The sequence below is a fragment of the Thamnophis sirtalis genome, unplaced genomic scaffold (genome assembly GCF_051295495.1).
Source record: "Thamnophis sirtalis isolate CommonGarterSnake01/CBP01778 unplaced genomic scaffold, rThaSir2_p1.2 scaffold_9, whole genome shotgun sequence".
In the NCBI taxonomy this organism is placed as follows: Eukaryota; Metazoa; Chordata; class Lepidosauria; order Squamata; family Natricidae; genus Thamnophis; species Thamnophis sirtalis.
Genome location: NW_028261389.1, coordinates 28,273,334 through 28,282,493, shown reverse-complemented (window position 1 = coordinate 28,282,493; position 9,160 = coordinate 28,273,334).

Below are 9,160 nucleotides of genomic sequence, written 5' to 3'. Positions count from 1 at the left end.
ATGGATATAATCTGTCACTCATGTAGGGGGTGCCTGTGGCAGCCCAGTCACTCTGCCAGTGAAAACAGGCTCCCGAGTTCTGTTTCCAGCTGCGACGGTCTCCTGCAACCTCTGCCAGCGAAAACTGAGTTCAGGAGGGCAGCCCTCACTAGCTCAGTTTTGATTGGCAGAGGGTTGCAGGAGAGAGTCCCAGCCAGAAACGGAGCTCAGGAACCCATTTTCACTGGCAGAGGCACCGCGGGCCGGTCCCTCACTGTTTGCAGGGTGGCCCCACAGGCCAGATCTAAGCATCCCATGGCCCAGATCTGGCCCCCAGGCCTTGAGTTTGACACATATGCCTTAGCTGATTCAATGAACCCCTTCCCCACATCTTTTCATTCCATCTTACAAGAGTGTTGTTTAAAAGGCGATTAAATGGAACCAGCAGATCAAAGAATACTTCTGCTTCTCTTTCACATCTTACTCAATCAGCAAGGGTGGAAGAAGGAAATGCTCAAATGGAAGCACCGCCTTTTCTTTCATTTCTTCAGAATAATCCGGAAAAGCTGCACCACCAGCTGGAAAGAAAAGAAAAGTGCAACAATTACAATTCAAAGAAATCAAGTTCCCAAAGTTTCCATCTTAGGGCAATGATTAGGACAGTAGCATGTAATAACATGTATTGGATGCAGGGACGTGCAGTCAGGGGAGGCAGGGGAGGCAGAGCCTCACCACTGTCATCATGAAAAGAAAAGAAATGTAAAAGGAAAAAGGCAAGAGCTGAGGTCAGGCTGAACTAGTTGCTGCCAGAGTCACCGTGGATGACTCTGCTTAACTGTTTAAAAAAGCCTCTAAAAAGTGCCCTCTACAGGAGGAGGCAGGAGAACGACGTGCCTCATCTAGTCTGACTTTAGGCGTTTTATGGTCACTCGAGCAGAGTTAAGCAAGGGTTAAAAGCCTAAAAATTCCTGATGTAGGTGAGGCACATCGTTCTCCTGCCTCCTGTAGAGGGTGCTTTTTAGAGGCTTTTTTAAACAGTTAAGCAGAGTCATCCACGGTGACTCTGGCAGCAACTAGTTCAGCCTGACCTCAGCTCTTGCCTTTTTCCTTTTACATTTTTTTTTCTTTTCATGATGGCAGGCAAAAGCAGAGTCGAAATCCTCTCTGAAACAGCTGAAAAAGGTACGTGTGGGTCGGTGGGTGGGGGAGGAATTCAAACTTCATCCTCAAGTGTAGATCCCTCCCCAAGTGTAGTTTGATTGCAGGCAGAGCCACGTTGCCTTTTCAAACACACATATGCGCACACACACACACACACACACACACACACACACACACAGCTGGATAAAACTATATAAGCCCAACTTCACTGATTACAAGTTTGAAAAGGCAACGTGACTCTGCCTGCAATCAAAGGCTCAGATCGGCTCCCCTCCAGCTTCTCTGCCTCTTCTCTCACCCCAGCCTGCAAGCAGGAGGTGAGTAGGTGGGTGGGTTTTATTGTGTTTCAGGCATTTCCCACCCAGTCAGGAGGCTGCATTTGCAATGGTGGAGGGGTATGGCAGAGGAGCTGCTTTCAAGCCATTGGAAAATATATCCAATCCAACTTCTATGTTTGTGTTTGTTTGAGAGTGAGTGAGTGAGAGAGGGAAGGGGGTAGGAGAGATAGTCCAATTCAACTTCTCTGTGTGCGTGTGTCTGTTTGAGAGAGGGGGGAGGGAGGGAGAGAGGGAGGAAGGAGGAGGAGGCAGAAGAAAAAGAATGAAGGAAACTTTTTCGCAAAGGAGAAAAACAAATGCTGTCGCTTTAAATTGGAACTGAGCATGCCTGGCTGTAGAATTCTGGGAGTTGAAGTCCACAAGTCTAAAAAAAATTGAAACCCACCACTGTGTCAGTGCCTCAACAGCCATAAACCTCACTGCACGTCACTGATTGGATGTAACGATCATAATAATATGTCGTTATTCTGAATCTGTGCCTATAGTGAGTCCATCTGAAGAAGACATGTTAAGTGTCTCACATCTGTCTAAACTGATGAGGTTATGAGCAAGATGGTAGGCCTTCTTTGTGGCCCCTACCACACTCTTAAATACTCAAGTTTCAGAAATGCATTAAGTTTCCTTCCATCTTGGTTTTCAGGAGATTTTCTTGAGGTGGAAAAAATGAAGCTTTGATTTGGGGTTTTACTGATTAGCTAGATCTGTTGTTATAGAAATGGCTAGTTTATGCTATTATGCTATTGAGCTGCGGTGGCACAGTGGTGCCACCTGCCTGCAATTTGGCAGTTCAAATCTCACCAAGCTCAAGGTTGATTCAGCCTTCCATCCTTCTTAAGTGGGTAAAATGAGGACCCAGATTGTTGGGGGCAATATGCTGACTCTGTAAACCGCTTAGAAAGAAAGCACTGCAAACCAGTATAGAAGTCTAAGTGCTATTGCTATTATATAAAAGTAACAAATTGAGGTTTGATGGCTTAGTCTATTGCACCAAAGAGAGTTGGAAGTCAATACCTTTTCTTTCTTTTTTTCCTTCTCTATGCTTTTCTCTTCCTTTTCTCTTCCTTTTCTCTTCCTTTTCCCTCCCTTATTTTTCCTATTATTTGCTTTGCATTTTTGTATTGTATATTATAAAGTAATAATAAGAATTGATGATTTTCAGGAGATTTTCAAAAGTAGACATATTTCACCAGACTTTCAATGCTGTCTAGGTTTTTTTCTCTTTCGATTTGGGGAGAAAGGGAGGGGGAGGGAGGGAGGGAGGAAGGAAGGAAGGAAGGAAAGAAAGAAGGAAGGAAGGAAAGAAAGAGGGAAGTAAGTAGCAAATTATATAGCATAAAGTAGATGTAATTGTGGAAAGAAAATAGGGAACTTTTTGATGCATTTTTTTGCACTTTGTGTTTAACCTTACATTTCACCTTTTATCTTTAAATCAGAACTGTAGTGGTAAATATTTGAAAATAATGTTCCTGTCACCAAGAAGACACTATAGTCAAGCTTCATGAACATATTGATTTTTAATACCTGTTGTTTATACACAAAGAAGAAGAAAACAAAAAGAAAACCAGGAATCTGTTGGCACAGTTCAGACTTACAAATCTTATTAAAAGGCATAAGTTGTCATTAGCTATGTGAAAGCTTCTGCTTTTTGGCTATTATAGATTAACTAGAGCTCTGTTACAATTCCTTGAATGGTTAAAAAAAACAAAAGCATTCAAACAAATTGAACAAGGAAACTACTAATGAAATAGCACCATTAAATTTATGGAGCATGACAACAATTCTGCACACAGATACCTGGAAATAAGCAGCATTTAACTCTCTTGGGCTTACATTTGACTACAGAAATGTTTAACTTGTAAAACATAGTGAGTTTTAACAAAAGATCTTTGGGAGGCTCAAACATAACCTTTACCTTTTAATTAAAAATGCAAGCAATCTTTTAAATAACTCTTATAAGTAAAGCAAAAACCGTTATGTTGATGGGGAAAAAATGACAATACCTTTATTCAGCCAACACTTTGTCACTTAGCTTTTAATTTAAAAAATGCAAGCAATCTTTTAAATAACTCTTATAGGTATAGCAAGATCACTTATGTTGGAGGGGGGAAATGACAACTTTATTAAGCCTACACTTAGTCACCATCATGCAAATTGCTGAATATAGAGGCACAGAGAGACAAAAGTGTGTAGCATGGGGGAGGGGAATATATAATGCCTATGAATCCCAACTGATAAATGAAGATGGGAAGGGAACTTATCAAAGGTGAGGGAAAAGCAGACAACCTTTACTTTACTTTTCTATTTTCTTCATTCACTGATTATTTTAATGGTAAAAGTAAAGGTTCTCCTCGCACATATGTGCTAATCATTCCCAACTCTAGTAGGTGGTGCTCATCTCCATTTCAAAGCCGAAGAGCCAGTGCTGTCTTAAAACGTCTCCATGGTCATGTGGCTGGCATGACTAGGTGCCAAAAGCACACGGAACACTGTTACCTTCTCACCAGGGGTGGGTTCCTGCCAGTTCTAACCTCTTCTATAGAAGAGGTTCCACAAATCTACAGTGCCATTTAGAACCGGTTCCAGCTCCCTCCCCCAGCCCGTCTGCACATCATCAAGATGAAAAGCGAGAGGAGGAATTCTGGGAATTGAAGTCCACAAGTCTTAAAGCTGTCAAGTTTGAACACCCCTGGGTTTTTTTTTCTAAAGTTTTAGGGGTGCAAGGGTCTTGTAACTTGAGAGCTTTCAGACTTGCGTGCTTCAAATGCCAGAGTTTCTGAGCCAACATTTTGGCTGCTAAGCAAGAGCATTGTTAAGTGAGTTTCACCACATTTTACAAGTTGGCCACGCCCACCCAGTCACATGGCTGCCAAGCCACTCCCACCTGGTCACATGGATGGCAAGCCACTCCCACAAAGCAGAAGAGGTTCTAAAAAATTTGAAACCCACCACTGCTTCTCACCAAAGGTGGTCCCTATTTTTCTACTTGTATTTTGACATGCCTTTGAACTGCTAGGTTGGCAGAAGCTGGGACAAGTAACAGGAGCTCACTCTGTTATGCAGGCACTGGGGATTTGAACTGCTGAACTGCCAACCTTTCTGATTGACAAGCTCAGTGTCTTAACCACTCAGCCACCGCATCCCATATTTTAAAGGTAATATCACACATTTTGATGAAACGTGAAAGCCTTATTAGCACCTCTTCTTTTGGCAAAGCACAGAGCACTCAAGAATTCTACTGGTGATCTGTCAAATGATAATATCATGACTCATCTTAAGAAAAAGTGTGCAGTTGTGTTGATCGTGTATTTCCACTGTATTTTTAAGCAAATAAATTCTAAGCATTTTAAAATGTCTAAGAATATAGAAATTATTTCACAACTGCAGTGCCTCCACAACTTCTTTGAGCAATTTGAATTTTCTGTCCCAATAGTTTGGAGTCTAGATGGAGCAAGACTCCCTTTTTAGAGCTTAGGTTTTGCTAAGAATTTACGCACCCAGCACAGAAACAGCAAAATATGTAATCTGCCACTATCTCCTGTAAACTGTGAAAGGAAAAACATTTTTTTTTGCCTTTTTCCTGGCAGTAACATTTGATTTCAGCCTTGATCCATGGCAGTCAGTAGGCCAGAAAAAGGGCTGAAGTGGTGTCTGTATGATAAAAGAGTTAAATAATAGCTAAAATGTGTTGTCTGCTGAGCGTAGATGGAAATAAAGATTGCAAGACAGAAATCTTCAGAGGGTAAGAGAACTGCAGACTGAAGCATAAGTCACTGGAACAGGAAGACAGATTGAGGGTAATTTAGCAATTTCCTCTTGTGCTGTATAATAATTGCTTTGTTGTTACAATCTCCTCTTCTAAAAGGTGAAGAATAATGCAAAAAGCAGTGTCATTCTCAAACAATCTGAGGATGCCACTTCATTGCCCCTCTGCAGTGGCAAAATTACCTCCATTTACTTCCGTAGCCAACACGCGATCAAATGATAACCGGCAGTCTTCTTCCATAATTCGTTGGTATGATAAGAGGAAACTGCAATAATTAATCATGTGATAATTTGATGTTAGCAGGGCAGATTCATGGCTAATGAAAGCAGTTATTTAAATGATCAAATGATATAGCTTCAATTATCATATTAATAATTCATTCCCCTAGTTAATATACCCATTTGCCTTTGATGAAATATAGTTCAAGCAGAGGTATATAATCTTTTCTGGGGCTGGTTTTTTTTTTGGTCAGTTCCTGCAAACAAGGGCATGTACAGCTACTCACGAGTGAAGAACTATCAAATTCTCTCTGGGGAGTGGGTGGGAAGATAATGCAGAGGAAGAAGCTTGGTAAAAGTGCAACAATTTAGTGGCTTTCCTTGGTATAAGTCTTTACTCACAATCACATCTCTAGCACAGAGAAATGGCAAATGCTGCTAACTCAGTGTTGTTGTTATTTGCAAAGTCATGTCTGACCCATTGCGACCCCATGGACAATGTTCCTCCAGGCCTTCCTGTCCTCTACCATCCTCTGGAGTCCATTTAAGCTCACACCTACTGCTTTGGTGACTCCATCCAGCCACCTCATTCTTTGTTGTCCCCTTCTTCTTTTGCCCTCAATCTTTCCCAGCATTAGGCTCTTCTCCAGTGAGTCCTTCCTTCTAATTAGGTGGCCAAAGTATTTGAGTTTCATCTTCAGGATCTGGCCTTCTAAAGGGCAGTCAGGGTTGATCTCCTCTAGGACTGACTGGTTTGATTGTCTTGCAGTCCAAGGGACTCACAGGAGTCTTCTCCAGCATCATAGTTCAAAGGCCTCAATTCTTTGGCCTTCCTTATGGTCCAAATTTCACAGCCATACAATGCAACTGGGAAAACCTATATGCACTTTTGTTGGCTGGGTGATGTCTCTGCTTTTTAGTATGGTGTCTAGATTTAGATTTGCCACAGTTTTCCTGAAAAAGCTAACTCAGTAGACAATACTATCAAGTTTTGAAATGTTCACAGTGGACAGGGGTTCTTTCAAATTATTGTTGATTTCTGGTAACTACCTGGACAAATTCCTGCAGTGGTTTGGAAGTGTTTGCCATTGATGTGTGTGTGTGTGTGTGTTCATTCAGAAATATGGTTTTGATTAATAGACAAGATTGTAGAAAGAAGAATCATATGATGTAACTTTAGAGAGAGTTCAAAATATATTTGCATTATAACTGCATGACATTGTAATTGCTGAGAAGAATATTGAAAGCCACTTTTTATACTTATTTTCTTTTCTATTTTTAATTGAATTTTCTTGCTTTTTTCTTTAATTTCTTTCTTTTGCTTTAGTCTGCATTAGCTTTTATCTTGTTTACAAATTTTAATAAAAATTATGTAACATTAAAAAATGGAAAGTTTGTGAATATTATTCTAAATTCAATTTATTGTACATTTACAAGAAAAGGCTAGTATGTCTGAGACAAATTAGCTAAAAAAAGACAATTTAGACAGGATACGATTCAAGTCGATAAATTCATGTGTGGTTTGCAGATATACCAGAGGGCACCCTATAAAAATGTAAGCAGTGCCTGCTGCTGGATGAGATGCCTGCCTCATCTAGTTCAGCAGTCTGTTTTCACAGTGACCAACCAACTGCTAAAAGAAGTAGTCTCCCAGAAGGCAGCTTTCCAAGGCTGTCATAATGTCACCAAGGTCCCCATGATTGCCATGGATTGGTCCAACTCTTTCTATGAAGCCACCTGAGCCTTTAGCCAACACTGCAACTTGTGGCAGTTACTTTTGTATGAGTAATACAAAAAGTTGTGTTCATTGCCCAGGAAGTGGCTATCTCAGCCGTCATATCACCCACATTGAACCATTCAGGGTATGATTATGATTCAAGAGAAGTATCAGTTGGAAGAACAATATTTGATGAAATATTACATAGGAAATTTGGGAGAAGATCTTAACTGGGAGAAGATCTTAACCGGCTTTTAAATAAGTCTGATTTAAATAGCTCAGCTCTCTATAATCTTGTAACGGCAACTAAGTAAGCATCCACAAATATCATCATCTGCTGTTATTCTGAATCTATGATTCAGTAGTATACTCAGCACATCTGAGACCATTTTTAGATCTAACTCCTCCAAGAAGCAGTTTGGTGTAACCGTTAAAGACGGTTAAAGTTAGAAACCAGGAGACTGTGAGTTTGTGCGAGTTGGAAGAAAAGTTTCCAACTCCATCTCCTTGAGTACAGGTTCCCCACATGGCTGTGTCTTGAATCTGCTACTGTTCACCTCGATGACCCATGACTGCAGTATCAAATCTGCTATGAATCATATTGTGAAGTATGCGGATGACACCATAGTAGTGGGTCTTATCCGGGATGACAATGAAGATGCTTATAGGGAAGAGGTGAAGGCTCTGGTTGACTGAGGCAATAACAGTAACCTGGTTCTAAATGTTAATAAAACAAAGGAGATCATTGTAGATTTTAGAAAGAGCCGGCATAGTCATACTCCACTCAGTATCAAGGATGCAGCTGTAGAGATGGTTAATGGTATTAAGCATTTTGAGGTGCAGATAACCAACAATCCGAACTGGTCTCAGACATCATCCTTAGTGAAGCGTGCAAACCACTGTCTGCATTTCCTGTATTGGATGAAGAGAGCACATCTTTCTCCTTCTGTCCTGGCTGATTTTTAAAGAGGCACAATTGAAAATGTTTTAACAAACTGTATCACTGTTTGGTTAGGTGACAGAAGTGCCTCTGATAGAAAGTCCATAGAGAGAGTGGCAAGGACAGCCAAGAAGATTATAGGAAGTCCGCTTCCTGTTATTCAGGATACTGCTTATAAGTGCTATGTGCTTAGAGCTCAAACCATTGTTAGTGACCCCACACACTCACTTTAAGCTCTGTTTCTGTTGCTCCACTCTGGGAGGAGGTTTCGAAGTATTTCTAGCAGGACCACCAGATTCTGTAACAGCTTTGTTCCCTATGCCATCTGTCTGCTAAACTTGCAAGATTCATTTTTCTCCCCATGTACATGTATACATCTGAACTAGACGGTGTTGTTTCTCCATCACACATAAGTGGATATAGACATAATTCTGTATTTATTTTATTTTTGTCATGTTTCTGTAGTGTACATTGGAGGTGGTGACCTTTTGAGATCTGTATGCAACAAAATTTCATTTTAATGCATGCCAAAGTGACAATAACGTTATTCTAATAAGTCTCTTCTAGTTTAGCCTTAGGCACAAAGCCAGCTGGGTGACCAGTCATTCTCTTTCAGCCTTAGGAAGAAGGACATGGCAAGCCATTTCTGAAAAATGCTGCCAAGGATATAGGAGGCGGTCATCATGACTCAAAACTGACTTGAGGATGCAATTATTTTCCTCTGTTGCTGCCATGCTACTCACCTCTAAAAATATAATCAACATGCTGGCACCAGCCACCAATGCTGCACCTGCTTCTTTGTCTTCAGAAGCATCCCCCTTATTACCTGCGCCTGGACCGACTGCCACATACCATACTCCTTGGCACACCACTGCTGTGACCTATTCTGCTTCAAGTAGTCACTGTATCTTTTGTGTATGAGCTATGGCTTATTTCATCAGTTCTACCATTCCTCCTCTACTAACATGTCATCCAGTCCAGACTGAAATTTGAATGTCCATAGCTTGGAAGAAGCTACCCTGTGTATCGCAGGACTCCAATCTT